Source organism: Tympanuchus pallidicinctus, unplaced genomic scaffold (assembly GCF_026119805.1).
Source record: "Tympanuchus pallidicinctus isolate F22 unplaced genomic scaffold, pur_lepc_1.0 scaffold8, whole genome shotgun sequence".
In the NCBI taxonomy this organism is placed as follows: domain Eukaryota; kingdom Metazoa; phylum Chordata; class Aves; order Galliformes; family Phasianidae; genus Tympanuchus; species Tympanuchus pallidicinctus.
Genome location: NW_026294802.1, coordinates 23,342,175 through 23,361,152, shown reverse-complemented (window position 1 = coordinate 23,361,152; position 18,978 = coordinate 23,342,175). Strand labels below are relative to the sequence as shown.

At 37.2% G+C, this 18,978-nt stretch overlaps 1 protein-coding gene across 4 annotated transcripts in view; it reads left to right on the top strand.

The window, feature by feature from the left end:
- TMTC2 (transmembrane O-mannosyltransferase targeting cadherins 2) overlaps positions 1 to 18,978 on the top strand; it is a 234,030-nt gene that overhangs the window by 107,433 nt on the left and 107,619 nt on the right. The window lies entirely within an intron of this gene.

The following is an 18,978-nucleotide window of genomic DNA, read 5'->3' as shown; positions in this document are numbered from 1 at the left end:
GGGGCAGTCTGACAAAATGGTGTCTGACATGGAAGTGCAGATGAAGTGAAGGTGTGTCAATGAATTCCTCCATGTGCAAAAAACTGTGCTCATTGGCATTCACGGACGCTTGCTGAACATCAATGGAGACTAAACTGCGGATGTGATTATAGTGAGGCGGTGGTGCATTTTGGCAGTAGTGACAGCCAAAGGGTTGTCAAGCCAGGTTTTGGATAGCAATGCACAGCTGTCACGCTGCAAAATGAAGAGCATCTTGATTTGGTCATCTGTGCAAATCAGTGATTTATGAACGTATGGACCTGAATATCAGCTTTAGTGCATTGTAAATGACGATGGCAGTGTTGGATATCAAAAAGTCTGTGCCAGGTGGGTCCCAAGAGTGCTCTCTCAGAAACAGAAAGAACACCTTATTCAAGTTTGTGAGGACCAACTGAACCTGTAAGAAGCTAATGGTGACAGTTTCCTGGATAGCATCATTACCAGTGATGAGATGTGTCACCACTATGAGCCCGAGTTAAAATGTCACTGTGAGTTCCCCATTGAAGAAAAAGTTGAAAGATGCACTTGAGTGATGTGCACCGTCTTCTGGGATGGAAAAGGGGTGGTCTTTCTGGATTTCCTGGAACCCAGACAAACCATCAAATAATGTTACTGTGCTCTTTGTATCAGTTGTAGTTTTCATAGCAATAAATAGGAGTCATTACTTTTGCAGTGACTAATGTAGCATCCTGAGGCAATTTTAACCAAGGTGTGGTTTTTTGTCTATTTTTCAAATAAGGAATCATAAGCTATCTGAAGAAGCTGGCTTAAAATGGACTATATTTTAATATTAAATCTGTAATATCTTTTGTGGAATAGCTACTAAAATCGACATTACTTTTTTTTCTACTCTCTTTGAAGTCTGCAATAATATTTTTGAGAGTATATCTGAGAGTTCCTCTCTGGAAAAAAAGGAAAAAGGGAAGGCTCCTTTAATAAGTAAGTAAGTAAATCAAAAACAGAGAAGCCTTTTCATATTTGCGGAGATTGTGAAGATGTGAAGAGCCCTCAATGTAACAGAGAGGATAGTTTGCTAGAGAGAGGTTGTCACTGTATTCAGTCTTAGATCTAAGATCTATACTGCATGGTAGCATGCAAAATATGCTATGTTCTTCTTTCTTCTGGGCTTACAAGGGATCTTTTTTGAAGCACAGGTGAAAAAGCTTTCAATGGCTTTGCGCGGTTGGTATTAGCACTTACTTGTCATTCTGAGGTTGCATACCAATCACAAATATGAACAACAGTGTGACTTTTTTCATGGTGTTTAATTACAGGGTACCGTTGGGCTTGCTATTTGCCCAGTTTTAAAGCTTGTGCCAGTAATATTCAACTGATAATGTTACTCTTCTATTTGTTAGTGTTTTTACAATAATTAACAAAACAAGTAAAAGCACAAAACTTGTAGTGCATAAGGACTGTGTTTCAAAGCACTGAGTATTTATAGGTGTCGGTCACTCTTCATCTTAGTGATTACCTACAGCTTCCTAATGGAAGCAGCTTTGCAAACCTGTTTTTCTAACAGCTGGAAGGTTTCTTGCGAAGAGTGTCTGCACTAAAAAGCAGTTAGAACTCATGCGTTGAAATGTAGTGTTTTAAGCATTGATAATGGGCCTGGAATACCTGTGAACTTTGAGGGGTAAGAAATAAGTACATGCAGCTTTGGTCTCTCTTCAGTTTTGCACTCAGTTTTGATATGAGAAGCTACATCTATTTTCACTCTCTAGCTGTGCTTCTCTATGAATCATTTGTACCAGCCATAAAATGAAAAAAACCATGTACAATCCTAAAGGTAAGTGGTGTTTTAGCATGTTAAATTCTCCTGGTGCAATTCCTTTCATGTTGATTTGCTTTGGGAGTTATGCCTTTTATGGTTAAATATCTTACAGTGTTTTGGCTAAAATATGTTTCTCTTCTTTTATTTACCAAGTATCTTTTGCATCTGTTAAATGCCAGACAGAAAGTTTATACTTGTGCCTTGCATACAAATCTTCAAACTCGAGTACTTTCCATTATCCTCCTAATACCACGTTTAGGCACCTAAGTATCCAGACTTGATGAAGTGCTGAATGCTCGTAGCTCCTGATGGATGGGCTGTGCTGAATGAAGGCGTTGCACTTTGTGGAGCACAACTAAATGGCATGATGGACTCTCTGCTTCCAGCACTTGGGGCAAATGCCAATAGCATCAAAAGAGGGAGGGGAAAAAACAACAACAAAAAAACAGAATCAAACAGATAATATTCAGGGGAGCAGGTGCAGGTAGTGGACGCTCATAGTTCTGGCTCTTAGAAACGTTACAGCATCTTCTGGAAAGGTGATTGCTACTGGGAATAAATGAAAATAGCCTTAGGATTTTTGAGCATCTTAAATGTAGTCACCTAATTACCTGAGTCTGTACAATACAATTACATTCTCTTTTCACAGTCATACTAAAATAGAGCCTTGCTGCTACCTGGGCATAAGCTTTGATTCCAGAACCAGGGGAACATGTCTGAGAGAAACAAGAACATATGTAAACCATGAGCCACAAGGGAGACTTTTCTCTTGGTATTAGGTTTAATTTTGAATTTCCTAGTTTTATGCTCATTTTTATATGCAGTAATGACTTAATGATTACATGCACAATTTTTCCAAGCTGAGTGATTTTAAACAGTAACCTGTGTGGACAGTTACAATATTAAAAAGGGAGAGAATGCAAGTATTTGAGATCTATGGTGGAAACAGCCAGTTGTGATAGAAGGCAGCAAACATTTTCTGGCATATTTACTGGAGGAACAGATGATATTTTGTGCATATGCCTGTATTTCTTTTTCCAGCTGCAATGTAGATTAGGTATGGGGAGGGAGACAACTCAGGCTCGCAATCCTGCAGATGACTTTATGGATTGGTTCTTAGGAGGTAAATTTCTAGCCTCACTACCCTTGAATGTCTCTTAGAGAAGAGAATGATCCCTCAATGCTGTGGGTTGTCCACATTGAGAAGAGGGGGAAAACAAAATATTTTTTGTTCCTGTGTTTCTAGGAAACTAATTGAAAGTGCACATGAGGAAATTATGTTAAAGCAGTCCAGAAGCTTTTGGGGGAAGGGAAAGAGAATTTGTGTGCTTGGTGCTTAAATGTCAGGTAGAACATATGTACCTTTTTATAGTCGGAATGGTACAACTTTCAGATGCATACAGTTTACTTCTAAGGCTGTAGATTTGTTTGGGCTATGCAGAAGTCAGCTTCTTTGGCATGTAATCACCAAGAACTTTTCTCCTTGACAATAAAATGTGGAAATAACTTCTCATAGCAACAAGCTTTTTAAAGTGAATGTAGGGGCACATTGAGTTAATAAAGGCAAAGAGAGAGCAGAGGAAAAGAGGATAAAATTGTATCAAGTCTCTGTAAATTCTTTCTCTCCCAGAAAACAGGACTTTGGGGGCTATGGATGAATTTTTTGCATGTTTTAGTCTGCATGTTTTAAAAGCATCCTGGGCAGCCTGTATTGCTGTAGAACATAGCAAATCTTGCATCAACGGCAGTGTTTATTTATAAGGGATTGTGAGATTTCAGTTTATTTTTAAAATACACGTTTACTATATTTCTATCTTTTATTTGGAGACTTTTCTCCTTAAAATATGTTATTAGAAGTGGCAAAACACTGCCACAAAATAGCTCTCATGAGTTTTAAAATAGAAGCAGTGCCAATTTTTGTAAGCTTAGTTCTTGCTTCTTTGGAATACTACATATATACAACATTTTTGGCTTCTTGTAACTTGAAATCTGTGGAAAGTCAGTGTTAGCAATTTCGCAGAGGGTTTTTTTTTTTTTTTTTTTTTTTTTTTGTTACTCATGATTTTTGTTTAAGCCATTATTTAGTTTTTACTTCTTCTGACCTGAGCTTTAACCAAGAATTTGACTTCTTGTGGGTGATTATAGTTGAGAATATGGATTAATTGTGGAACCAGATATATTCAGTGCAATCCCATTTAATTACAAATGAAATCTCAAGTGTAATTTCTTGCAGAAAAAGTATTAAGCCACATGTCTTTACCCTCTTCTAAACTTTTCAGTGAGCAGTGCTCACTGTGGTCTTTGAGGTCCCTTCTAATCCAAGCCATTCTATGATATGATCCTATGATTACAGATCTCCCTCTCATATCTTATTTGGGGTGATGTTATATGCTTAGTGTGTACTTATACCCTCCTTCCTTTGCACTGAGTTCTTTGATCTTGTTTTCTTACTGATACACATCTGTACCTGAACAAAACTGCCTGTCAACCTTTGCTCTGTTAGTGATTTTTGATTAGTAATCTTTCCTTGGAACAAGAGGGCAAACAAACTCAGTGGTAAGAAAATCTCAATATAGATCAAGCTAGTGATAGTGGTGCATTGTGGAAATTGCCAGGCTAACTTGAGGGATCTTGATTCAGAAAACAGAAATGGATCTAAAGGCAAGGTAGCAGGTGGGTTCCTTGGCTGGATGGTGCCAGGTTGTAACTAGTGTACAGTGTTCAAAGCTGGCTAAAGAAATGTGTGTACAGTGCTCAGGATCTGAATGAGCATTCATGGCCAGTCTTTCCATTAGGAGGCCCTGCAGTCAAAGTAACTTAGTTCTCAGTGTTAGTTATCAAGAAGCAAACATTAACTTCTGAAAGTTTTCGTTCGCTGTCTGCTTTACAAACCTATTGTGTATATACCTATAGTGTAAGTATTTTGGGGATTTTATCTGTAATTGTGAAGTTTGGAAAGGGGGAAGAAAAGTTTCTTATGCGATGAAAATTGTTCTGAGTTGATGCTGGGTTCCCATAAGACAGAATTAAGCTGACTTCTGTGGTGGCAGATTGGATGATCTGTGAACAGCCTTACTTTTTGCTTTTTACCTTCAGTTAGACTTCAGGTTTTATATGGAACCCAAATTAAAACAAACAAACAAAAGAATGTAGTTTATAAATCTATGTTTATGATATTCGATCATTGTTTTGGCAGTTCAGTGTTGATGTGTTTTGAATACGTCTGGTTCCTAAATGCAAATTTTTAAACTACTTTTATTTCCAGCAATTTTCAAACTGGAGAAATGTTTTCACTCCATTATAAATCATGACATACATGCTAGTATAGACGTGGACTCTTGCAAATAAGTGCTTCTACCTTGGAATTGTCTTGCTCGTGATATGTATTGCCAGCAGCGTGAGATTGCACACTAGCAAAAAGGTTGATATGTCCTTGCACTCTTAAGTCAGTCTCTAATGCTCTGCAGTACCCAGATGGTTGCTTTGGATAGTCTGGTAACAAACCCTGCTGTCATTGGGTGATGTAAGGAATATGCAGGTGTTGGTTCAGCTTTTTCAACAGTGATGATCAAATTAAAAAAAAAAAATAAAAAAATTGATTGAAAAGCTGAGTGTGTGATATGGAAGCCAAAAATTTGGAATCTGTACAGACTTACCACTATTATATTGACTGGCAGAGCTGCTCATAGCAGCCAGATGATGCAGCACCTGTCTTCTGTCCTTACTGTGTGCAGCATTGGTGCATTTTCTTATAAGTTCTGACAGACAGAAAACTGAAATTTTATAAAATCTTATTTGATGTGCCTCGATTTCATGGCACTTGGTGGTTAGCAAGCAACATATTATCTCACTGGGGTAGTAAATCTGTGTTTTAATACATTTATTTATTTTACTTGCAGTGTGGCAGACAGCTTCAGACACTCTGAGAGACCTTTTTGAGTCTGTCTGTCTGTCAGGCTGCTTTGCTACTTCATTCTCTGGGCTTGGTTGCTGGTTTGATTAAATGTTATGTTACTTTGATACAGAAACTGTTTGGAATAGTCAGGTCTGGTTTTAAAAGGGCATTGTTTAAGAGTAACATACATATCCAACAAAATCAGGCTCTTTATGTGTCCCAGAGCCATGCTGCTCTACATCAGCAGGCTTCTAAGTCTGTCTACATGAAATTGTGCAGCTAAATATCTCAGAAATTTTATTGCTAAAAATTGTAGAACCACATTGTAAAATAACATGTATTTGCATTTGGAATCATATATTAAATTTTCTCGACTCCTTGCAGGAAACTCAGTTTTCTGTGCATTGAAGCAAATATGTAAATTGTTTGCTGTTAATACTTTTTGTTGTTGTTGATAACATTGCTGGCTGTGGAAATTTAAGTACATCATGTTTTCCTATTGGTAAAGTAATCTGATATGTTCTCCCATTGATTAGCTGGTACATTCAGCTGTGAATTGCATAGGCTGCTTGCGGGAATGTAGACTGTGGAAGCATAATTAAATGTAAATATCTAGTTAATGCCACTATTTTGGGACTTTGATGTAACATTTGAATGTTATATCACTCTGTGTCCTTATGCCATGTGCTGTCCTTTTTGACAAGAGAGAGTTGTTTTTAGCATGAGATTGAGTTCCTTTTTCTGGTTGCGGTGTCTTGTGGAGATCTTGCTGAATCCCGCAGCACGTTCAAAAGGTTTTTAGTGATGTTTTTCCTGTCTGTGAGCAGTTTGAAAACTAGTTCTGATTTGCTTAATGCTAAACTCTTCTCTCCTATCTCCTTCTTTCTCCTCATCTCTCTCCTTTTTTTTTTTTTCCATTTAAATGAACTAGCATTTTCTTATTGTATAGGCCATGAATAACTGGACTGGAAAAAATTGGAAGGCTGATTTAAAAAGATCTTAACTTGTACATTTCTACATTTCATTAAATTCTAATTTCTACAATAAATGCAGTGCTTGAGGCCCAACTGGACACCAAGAACTTTCCACTTAAATTTAATAGCAGCAATAGATTGAAAAGGTTTATTTTTTCAGGTAGACAACACATTTTCTCTGATATCCAAGTATGCGATTGTTTTTTGTATGCCTTAATTTGGGAGTTTAGATTTGTTTTTTCAGGCTTGTCTTCTCTCTAAAAAGCTGTGATATCTTTAAAAGCACCTACAGAAAATTATTTGAATGATTGTGTTTAATTTCTTGATCCAGAATAAAAAGTGCCTATTGCTGCATCACCGTTAATCTGCTTCAGCCTATTTGAACTGCTTGTCAGGGCATCCAGATTTGATATATTGCTGAAGAGAATACTCAGGGCTGCTTAAATAGGAGAGAAGATTATACATAAGTGACTAGAAATACTAGCATCCTGAGACATGAATTTGTGCCCAAGTGGTATTTTCTCTTAAAGCTAACGAATGCTTTTAGTAACAAAATACATTAGCTTTTTAGAAGAGGAGAAAAAAGATTACATGGACAGCAAAGGCATTCGAAAGAAACTCAAGGGCAATGAAAAATAGAATAATTTAATATTTGCCCAGGAGAGTAAAGTAAGAAGCAACAGGAAGGGAAAAACTTGACTGCAGGCAATGAGGAGGAGCAGGAAAAAAAACCAAAACAACAAAACAACAAAAACCAAATCGCCAAAGCCAGAATATGGATTTTTGTCTTTGAAGTAGTTTTCTAAGAAGAATAACACAGTTTGAGAAGCTGGGAAACAAGGAAAAGCATGCATCAATTTTGTCCTTTTTTTTTTTTTTTTTTTTTTTTAATTTAGTGATACTCTAAAGCAAAACAAGATCATTAAGAGAATGGACTTCTGTAAGAAAAATATGAATTCCTCATGTCATTGAATGTTTAGTTCAAAATGTTAACGGCAGCTCAGACTTTAATGTTTTAATTTGTCATTTGGTTGAAGTCATGGTGTATGGAGAGGAACATGTGTGCATTCACATTTTGATATACGTTCATTTAAAAGACAAACCACGTGCTGTTCTTGTAATAAGTTTTTGAAGGTGATGTCGTTCATTTTAACTAGAGATTCTTTTGAACTTTAAAGGTAAATGATTCAACTAAAAAATACACACATTCTTTCTAGTAGTTTCAAAAAAGTGTGGTTTTCTGAACTTCAAATCCTGTACTTTTTTAGTATACTTCTTAATTTTGCTTTTACAGTAACTCATACTGATTTTTGTTTAGATTTCTACCGTAGATAAAAACCTAGCTAGCTGATAGATAAACCAGAAGGTTAAATATCTTTGTTGAAAACAACTGGGATCTTAGAGATTTATATTTGGAACTGTACCATTCTGTATCTTTTTGTAAATAACAAAAGTCCCTGAAAATATACTAGGGAAATTTGTAGTGGATTTTGAAGCTAAAGGACTCAGGCATACCCATAGATTAAAAAAAAAAAGAAAAAGAAATACTATGACTGACAGCTCAGACTAACAAAGACTGTCTTTGAATGCCATCTGAAACATTTTCAGATGACTGAGAAATATCTATTTTGTGTCCTGTTGTCCTTTTCTTACAACAGAGGATCTAAAAAAAAGTGCTTTTTTTGGCGTTGGCATGCTGAACTCAGCCTCCTGTGCCTCCCTGCACTGTGTCCATCTGCCTTGCTGTTTATGTTGCCAACTGTTTCTTAGTATGTGCTCTGTAGGGCTTGGGTACTGCTTGGACTTGGAAGGGCGGAACTGAAACTTAATGCTGTGAAATTTTGAAGTGGCTTTAGGAGATTAGAGTGAATTTACTTCTAAGGAATGATGATCTAAAATTAGTGATCATACGTGTTCATTCAGGTAAAAGAAATAATTACCACACGACAAGCTTGGTTACAACGTTGTCCTTCCTTGAATTTTTCGCTTCCTGTTTCTGTATTACTAACTTATGCTATTAACTCTTACTTGAAAGAGAAGCACTGGGATTGAATTAGGGAGGGTTTAGAGTCTTGTGATTCATGATGATAAATGTAACTTTTTAGGAACTGCTACCAAAAATGGATTAGAAAATTTGTTAGAAAAAAATGTTAGCTAATGCAGTGGATTTGTTTTCTGGGGGGGAGGGGTGGAGGGAGAAGACCAGCTGTATAAAGAAATTTTGGGTGGTAGTATTGCAAAATACAAACCAGATGTTAGAGGATAATCTGAGGAAGCTAATTGTGAAAGAGTGCTTTAGCATACCTTCCTAAAGATGGTGGGGGTCAGTGAATTCAACTATAAGTTCTGTGTGCAGTAGCAGAAGAAAAAAACATCATTAAAATAGACTCGGTGGTTTTAAGCCTTTCTACCATATCGCAAAAGTGTAGTTATCCCTTGCTATTTAGTTTTCCAATATTTGAGCACCAAAATATTTTCAGAATTTTCTCCTCAGGAGATAATTATGGGTAAAAAAATTACAAACCAGAGAAGAGCAAAGCCTCTCATTTATGACTTTCAGATTATTCTGATGATTCTTTTTTTTTTTTTTCTTTTTTTTTTAATAAGAAGAGACAAAAAAGAATATAAGCAAGTCCAGCGTAATGATGGTTGAGAGTTGAGCACAAAGTTATAAATAATTGAGTGATACAAATATAATGCTTACAGGGATGGTATTCATGTCTTCCCACAAAGGAGTCTCTTGAAGGAATATACCCACAGTCTGGGATCAAGTTGAAGATGGAAGCTGGTTACATGGGATGAACAGAAACATATTGGAAAGGTTTGTAATCAGGAGGAGAAAGATTAAATTATGGCAGTAGAGTGACGTATTCCACCATAGCAAATAATCTGATGCATTTGGATCTAGTTTTTACCTTTACATTTCATCAAAAGCAACATGTACGTACTATAAAAACGTAAATCTTCAGAACAAAGAGGAGAAACTACTTGGCTGTGTAACTAGTTGGCCATGATGGATCACTGAATGCCCTGCTGCATGCATGTAGCTGGCTGGGCTGATACCAGAGCCAGACTTCTCTTTGCGTGGTTTGTGTGGGTAACCCCTGGCTTTAGAAGAAGCATCATGCATGCCAAATAAAGGTTCAGTTTGCATATACATACCCAGATGGCAATTTTGCCTTGGAAAGTTTTCCTTTAATAAAAAAAAAAAGAAAGTAAAATTAGTCTCATGAGCTCTGTGGTGACCCAAAAGTTTATTTAAAATAACATGATTTTTTCTTGTGATCAATAGTACTTTAAAAGCAAAAATTAGGAAGTATTATTTAAATGCATGTTTTTAAGATGTCAGCAAAAAAAGTGAAATGACAAAGGAACTTAAGTATGAAGGACCTGCTAGTTGTCCATGCATCTCTATTGAATGTGTTGAATAGATGCTTTGTAGTGAAACTGAGTGGTGTGCATGTCTCTTTCCAGGGCTAGTAGAGATTTTTGTTATGAAGAAGGATTTTGAAATGCATATGACTGATCTTACTTTTTATTGTCAGCTATTGTTTAGATAAATGTTAAACAGCAGCTGATTAGAAGGCTTAGACACCTACTTGACAGCAGATTTTTTTTTTGAGTTCATGGCATAAGCTGAAGAGCTTTCAGCATATTTCAACATTTTATTATGCATGCCTGGAAAATACCCCCCTCCCAGAAGGTTATGCTCTCATGTTTCTCCCCTGTCAAGTAAATCCTCGTGGAGGTGTTTGTGTGTGAAACACCAGGGGTTCCTCACATCCTCTGCCCATCAAACATAAAAGCAAAAATATAATTCCTCCAAATTAGTGACTGTTATGGTGCTTTGTTACAGAAAGCTGAAATCTCCGCCTTCTGTTTTATGAACTGCTTTGTGTATAATGCTGCCTCAGACTCGTCAGTGTGAAGATAACATCTCTAATAAAAGTCGATCAGTCAGTATAGCAGAGTCCTCAAACCCCAGGGTGCTTCTCAATTATTAAGCAAGAGTAAAGCTTGTTAAGATCCACATCGCTGAGATGGCTTAGGAAAAAGCCAGTGTGAAAAGATAATTCTTAAGCTGACGGTTTTAGCATTTAATCCGTGACTGCACAGATGACTGCTGGTAGCACATTCCAGGCATGAACCAGGGAAGTTCAATCTCTTCAGCCCTGCGCTGCAGGTGGCACCAGGGTGTCTGTCACAGCTGTGGCGTGAAGGATTGCAAAAACATGGGAACAGAGGAGTTCAGCAGCATTATGCCTAGGGGCAAGAGGACAGCATGTTCTGGAGCTTGCTTCTGCCCCATCAAAAACAGAAGATCTGATGCACATCTGGAAGTGGATGGATTGTTGAGAACCAATGTTATGAAATGGAAATGTATTGAAAGTCATATTTGCCAGTTACAGGTGGATAGTGCAAATGGATTTTGCTTCTGTGAATTCTATTTCTGATTCTTAACGTTCTCTTTTGTGCTGTAGAGTGAAGTTATTTTCAGAACAGAGCTCTTCCTGATAATACCAGAGCCTCAGCATTAACCATGTGAACGTCAATCTCTCCCCACCTCTATCTCTGGTAGTATTTTCCTCACAGTATCCTAAAGTTTCCTCTAGAATTTGTAACCCAACTATAAAAACCGTCCACGTCAAAATTTAGCAAAGACCTTATGTCATGATTTTAAATTGCAGATAAAAAGTAGATTTCGCTCACAAAAGATTTTTAGCAAGATCACAATCTTTGGACAGTGTTATATCAGAAACTAGTAATAGTATTTTAATCATAGGGGTTTCATACCCAGAAACTACATTTCTGTGATTGGTGTTTGGTCCAGTTTATCACTCAGTCATGTTAGCATCCATCAGGAAGAAACAGGAGAATTAGACAGAGGAACGGCTTTCTCAAAGGCAGAGCACTTTCAAGCTGCAGTAGGAGAAAGCTTAGACTAAAGAAGAAGCATCGATTTCTTTTGAGGGGAAAATAACTCGGGAGCTCATAATCTGTTAGATATCAGAAATCCAAGCAGTAGTGCTGTGTTCTGAGTTCTACAACCATGGGAAAAATTGCATTGTATCAAATCACAGGCCAACAAAAGTAGCCTGCAAAAGTAGGCTTCGTTAGTGTTAATAGTTGCAATCTTCTTGCATGTAGATGGTTTAAATTCTTTTTATTTTTTATTTTTTATTTTTTGACCAAAGTAGGAAGATAGTCTCCAAGAAAATATTTGAATTCTAAGCAGAATTTTCTCTTCATTCTTGTCACTGTTCTTACAAAGCATAGGATTAGCTGATCTGAAAATGTTTCCTCGTCTGAAACATTCAGAGAAAAAAACTAATAGAAAGGAATTTCTCTTCAGGTGTGTTTTAAATCTGAGGGTTTGCTTTGTTTTGTTTTTTTGAAAAGAAACTTTGGAAAAGGATTGCCATCAAACTACTGTCCTACATGTGCCTTTATCCACTGTGACCTGTGTTATGTTGCTTTATCTTGTCATTTTGCTTTTCCTTGCTTTTGCGTTGGGAATTTCAAAGCCATACTCTTTGTACAGTTTTCAGTGGAGCCTGGATGACATGCATATACAGAGAAGCTCATTTTAATGCAGTGTAAAAATATATGGTCAGCACTTAGCTGAAAGATATTCCAATTTCTTTAGTGCAGAGGCTTTATCTTTTTATTGTCAGACACTTTAATCCTCTTTTTTCCCTTTGTTAGTTTGCATAAAAGAAGACAATTGGTAATGTTTTGGTTTTTTTCTTGGGTTTTTTTTTTTTTTTTTTTCCCTTTTTCTTTCCTTCTTCATAATATTAATAATGTGAAACTCTCTTTGGCTACTCGCTTAAAGGTTTTAATTCCTTGTAGGTTTTCTAAAGTTAAATCAGAGCTGTCAAACTGTATTTGTTACTTTGCTTGACAAGTAAAATCAGAGGTTATAGCTGCAGGAAATGATTCATTACTATGGTCTGCAGAAACTTAAATGCTTTATTGTTTGAAGATGATCAAAATACTTACTTGTGTTTTCTCCCCTCAGTAGTTGCTGAAAGTTTTGCCTAATTTCTAAAAAAATGAGACTACAAAGTGTTATATGGTTACTGTTCCTGTAACTGGTTATCTCAGAAATACTGTGTCAGAACAAGGAATAAAATGTTATTTTTAAAGAAAATAAACCAAAAAGGTTTATCGCACAAGGCAGTGCTGCCAAGTCTAGATTTTGCCCCTAGAAGTCTGACTGTGGTGTTTTGGTTTTTTTTGTTGTTGTTGTTGTTGTCTACTAATTGGCACACAGAACTATTTTAATAAGCAAACTCTGTTGACCACTATGTATTAAACTGCCAGGAAGACTGGGCGGCTTAGGTATCCTAGGGCCTGACAGGCTCCAACACTGACCTGGAATTATCAGAGACAAGTTAATTGTTCTCCCTGTCTAGATTGTTTTTCTGTGGATTAAGAATAAGAGCTGTGGACTGTTTCCATGATTTCCATGCGCAGCAGCTTCCAGGAAGCTTCATTCCTATAGGCTGGTTTACTGTAATTTTATTCAGGCATTTTGGAAGTAGCACAGTTAGAAAGCCCAGAAGATTTCAGGGTGAGAAATAGAGAAGATTGGAAATGTCTGTAAATAGTGTTCATGGTGTACATTCTTCTGCCTTGAAAGACATTCTTTATTTGTGGTTTTGGGAAGTAAGAATGGAGTCCTTTCAGAAGGTTTCTGAGATCAGCAATATTCAAAGAACATCTCTTGTGCGTGTGATTCTTTTAATGAGAAGCTTTCTAAATAACTCTTAATCAGAAAAAAAGGTATGTGGGATATGCAGTTTTAAATTTTGAAAATTTGTGTTAAGATAAAGCCTAGTATTAGGAGAATTTCAGAACATGATCGTTTTGTCTAGTGGTAAAATCACAGCTTTTCACTTTCTGATTTTATATCCTGAATTATACTCCATCAGTAGAGATGTTTAGCAACTTGCCTCATCTCGCTCCTTATCAGACTACATTAAACCTTTACTGCTTAAGAAGAATGCCAGTTAAATTGATAGATTTTCTCCCTCTTTTGTCAGTTGTCATGTGGTAAGATTTAAAGTAACTGTGAAGATAACATTGTTGAGATTAGAAATAGCTTTGTCTTTAGAGAAATGTTGTGATTTGCATATGGATCTCATAGTTTTATGGAAAAGATAGCTGTGGTGTTATATGTGGATTTGTTCCTTTGTGCTTTATCTGATATATCAGATACCATAGTAGTACCTCAAACTTGCTCTGTCTTTCTCTGTGTTAGTGGGTCTTGCAGTTACTCATCAAGATTCACTGCTCAAAGCAGTTGTTTGTTATAGTCGTGTTTGCCTCTATCCGTGAGAACTTCCATGGGCTCAGCACTTCACACATACTTAACAAAAGGTTTTTATTGATTATCAGTGACTGTTGGCCACCTGGAACAAGGCCGAGATCAGAGGAGGTGCCCGAAGCAAAGGTCAGATTCCCCAGCTGCTGTTCCTGAGGCAGCTCTCCTCCCTCCTGCTCTTCCCGCAAGCCCTACACCTGGTCCAGCACCGCTGCCAACTCCCAGCAGGGTCACTGGTGCAGACAGCCAGGCAGGAGGTGATTGACAGCTCGATGGAAGAGCCTCAGCTGGACCTCTGTGTCCAAATGAGGTAGAATTCCCACTGGACGTATTTCTCTAGAAATTAATGCAGTTGGACAAGTTGTCTAATTTCATAGATATGCATAGCAATGAAGAAGGTGGCCACACAGTATCTGTAGGAGTGTCAGTCTTGTCTTTGTAATTAGCACGTGCTGCTTTCACAATCATTGTGAAAAACTGTTTGGGGTCAGATCATTTTCACAGTCATTACGGAGAATTACTGGTCTCCTTCATGCTTTCACACAGGCTGTTGTTTAACTCCAAGTTAAACAACAAGAACCGAGTTCTTGTTGCATAGTGTAGAAACTTGTGTACCATTGCTTTAATTTATTCAGGGAAGTATTTCCCTGAGAGCAGACCGCTGTAGTAAACTTCTAGAAAACAGCATCTTCTTCTATAAACTGGTTTTAGTTGCCCCACTAGCTGAGAAAGTAGCATCAAAGGTGAATATAAGAAGGGAAGAAAAAATAATTCCTAAAAACAGATTATGTGTCCCAGAGGTCTATGTATTGCCCCTTTCCCACTCCATGACCAAGCTCAGCGTGCCTCTGTCTGGTTCAAGACCCAGCTGTGAACCTGAGATTGTGGTCTGTGAGAATGGCTCAGTGCTTGTGGAGGTGAGGGATGATGCCCACAAAGTAACAACTCTTGTAGACATACAGTACTTGTATTTGTATCTCAGTCACATACTAACTGTACCCAGTGTGCTCTGAAGCCTCTTCACTGTCCAGTTTCTTCAAAATGCAGTGGAGGAACGTGAGGAAATCTGAGATGTGGGTGTGAATGTTTGGGACTGCTCTAATTTTTTCGTCTGATATCTGCTGCTGTTTTTAAAGGCTAGACTGTTGAAAACAACAGCTAAGCATATGCTGTAATGCTTTTTATTTATCTGCCTACTTATAGTTGAGACAAAAACTAGTGTAGGCTTAGGGGAAGTTTCTTACTTCGGATAACATAAAGATGATTAGCCAACCAAAAATATCTCTGAGTAGCTCACTTCATTCTGCATTAATTTATCCACACCAAAAGCTAAGCTTGGATTTCCCAAAGCTGTTTTAACCTTCCTTATGCTATGCTGGAAACTTTTGGGCTTATCCATAAGCAGTTAAAGTTAATGAAACAATGAAGGTATAAAGGTAATGTGCAAAAGAAGATCAGTTTGTGTTAGCTGGTGTTCATTATCAGCTGGAAACTTTTATAACTGTCTAAAGAACAGTTGATGCAGTCAGATTTTCCAATGTAATGGTAGTATGTATGAATATAAGGGCTGCTTCAAAAGCCGTGCCTTCTATTTTATTCTGTTGGCCCACAACATCAGAGGTGTATGGTGGTGGTATGGCAGTAGATGTTGAACCTTCCCATCGATATTCCATTACATTTTGTTGCCATGTGACAGATGGCAGCAGAGGGTAGTCTGACACAGTGGTTACTGATAAGCGCGGATGAAGCAAAGATGTGTCACTGAATTCCTCCGTGTGGAAAAAAATAGCACCCATTGATATTAATGGACATTTGCTGAACATTTATGGAGACTAAATGGTGGATGTGACCAGCAGTGGGTCACCTCTGCTGTCACAGATTTTTACAAGTATGGCATGCGAGCTCTTAATCTTTGCTGGTGAAAATGCATAGCTAATAGTGGTGACTGTGTTGAAAAATACTGTTTTGTAGCTGAGAATTTGCCCTACTGAATAGTGTTATTGTACTCTTTGTTATATTCCATGTTTCTGTGGAAATAAATAGGAGGCATTACTTTTGGAGCAGTGTGTGTATCTATGAAAAAAATATGGAGTCTTTATGTACTGTGGAGAATCTCTATGCCTATCAGGATGGGAATATACAGAAGTAGTTATTTTAGCAGCACATTCAGATGAGTTTCTGTCAGCTATACTCATCTATACATGTTCTCCCTGTTTTCATCTGAAATTTGTCTCCAGTCTGAACAGGAATAGTCAATCAAAAACATCACTTCTCTGAACACCTCATCTTCCTCCTCAATGCAGTTACCGGCTCTGGTTTTTCAGGCCTTTTTTCTTACTGTCATCCTTTGCTTTGTAGAGCTTCTTTGTCTTTGCCTTGCTGTTCTGCCCCTCCCTAACAACCTAACTGTAACACAAAATGGAGTCCTAACCAGCTGCTAAATTTGATACTCTGAGATGTGAAAGGTGTTGGGAAGGAGAAAGGAGGGAATCAAAGTCCAAATTTAGTTGGAAAGGGGAGGAAACATTGGAGCTCAGGTAGGTGGGAGAGGGGGAGGGAAAACAGTGTGCTGAAGCAAGCCTCCAGCTGCTTATTCTGCTCAACTAGAGCAAACACAACAGGAACAGGTTCCTATATGAGGCTGTAATCCCATCCAAATTTTTTTTTGTGATATTACTAGTTGTTCAAAGTATCCTTCCTGAAATGTTTTGCAATGCCCTTTGAGAAACCTGACAAATTATTGATGAAAAGTTGTTTACAGGGAGAATTAGTTGAATGCTGGTACAATATATATGTATGTGTGTAAATTAAATAGTGAAGGATTACGTGACAGGAGAAATAAAGAGTAGCTTTATTTCAGCTTTACCTTGTAACCAGATTAGGCTTAACATCAACTGTGTGCTCTGTACTTTTGTAACCTAGTTGGGCTGATTTTTTGTTTGTTTGTTTCTCATTATTGTGTTGAGGATATGAACACACAATCTAAAATCCGAAATGCAGTAACTACGTAGAGGAATAAGTCTCGTAAGTTTTGGTTATATACAGAAATATTTTTTTCTGGGACTTGCAGTAGCACGACTTAGTGGCCATATGCTGGGTATCCAGTCCGTTCTGAAGAGATTTAAATGGTATGCTTTTAAGCCAGAAAATTTTAAAAGAGCCATTTTGATTCAATGCTAGTTTTACAGGATATAAAAGCATGTTGTTGAGACAAAAGGAAGAATTTTTCCTCCCTTCCATTTTGGGCTGCAGCAGGAAGTGTGAGGCTGTCAAATTATTTTAAATTGGATGATTTTGATTAAAGAGTTTGCACACTTCTAGTTGGTGTTAACATAGTCACAATGGCTTAGTCAGGACTGCAAATGTTTTTTATTATCTGGAAATCTGTTCTATGAAAAAGCAAAAAGAAGTTTCATAGTACTTAAAACAGTGTTCCGCTGCTCAAAATATGTTCTTCACTTGTATTTACAAATTTCTTTAAAAATCAGTGCTCTTTCCATTTATTAAATCAAGCTGAAATATCCTTCCTTCTTTGCTCTTCCTTTTTCATCTCAAGTCTTCCATAAATGTAAAGCATAAATTGTGGAAGAGAATGGTTGCATAATGACACCTAAAACGTTTCTGTTTGAAAGATCAGTATGTAAAGTACTCAGCCATGTGGATCTGTCAAGATCAAGAACTTAGTCTCTGCATAAAGGATTTTGGGGTTACGTGTTTAACATTCCTCAAATAAATACTTCAAAGCTCAAATATTTCACAAAGAGCAACCCTACTCTTTGTGCTTCAGTATTCTGATGGATCTGAAGCAAAAAACAATGTGCCAGTTCTCCATTCATTTTTTTTTTTTCTTAAATAAAGATTATTTGCAAGAAAAAAGATAACTGAATGATGATGCAAGTTACCTTGAGTGTTAGCTAGATGGCACTGAAACACACTCGTGCTGCTGTATTACAGTGTCTTGTTTGGAGTGCTGTGTTTGTTAACTGAAAGTTCAGGCATAAAGCATCTCAAAATTTCTACTTTTCTTTTTCTGCACTTATATAAACATCCGTATGTCTCCAACTGCATAGGTTTTTTGTTTGTTTGTTTTTGATTTAAAGAATACCCCTAAATTTGCAAGTCTTTCCATATCACCTGATTGTATAGTCGGAGAAAGACTGCATGAGTTAAATGATGAAATTTTTGCAAGCCATATGACATTTTCATTTATTTATTTTCGGAATTTGAAAGTTCATATTTTAAGATACCAGGGATATCCTTTTCTTTCTTTGATTGATCTGTAGAAATAACCTTTTCCAGGCTATAGTACTAGAAGGATGGATGATTGGCATTAATCATCTTAGGATGATTAGCATTAATGACGTTGTAACATGCAAATTCTGTATGAATTACAGTTTTGGTGTAATAGAGAAAAATTACACTCCAACAATTGTTCCAACAGCATCAGTTCCTTCGTCAGAAGTAGATAGGTGTAACTCTGCCTAGGTGTCCACTGCTGCCTGGTTATGTTAAGGGTTAAGAAATAAGAACTGGAAGGACAGGTGAATTGGCATAAAACATGTTTTCAGATAAGTTCAAAGTAAAACTGAATATAGCATTAAAAAACAAAGGCCAAGCACTTTTCTCCTCGTCTGTGCTCCTTTCCAGGAAATGACTTTGTTCCTGCACAATCTTCAGGCATCCTGCATTATTTGCGCTCATCCATACTGCATCCATTCACACTTCTGCTGTCTCTCCAGCTATGTCCTCATCAAGCTGCCTATGTTGTCACTCATGAACTAATCCTCTGGGATGCTGAAGTGTGTTTGTAAATAAATTGGCATTTACTTAAGTAATCTTCCCGGTTTTTGCTGTTATGGTTGATCGTTTGTTTGGTGTAAACTGTGAACTGCGCAGCCAAAAAGATTATCAGATTCCTTAAAGGAAGTTAAACAACAATAATAGAAGCTGTTGGGGAAGTCAAGGC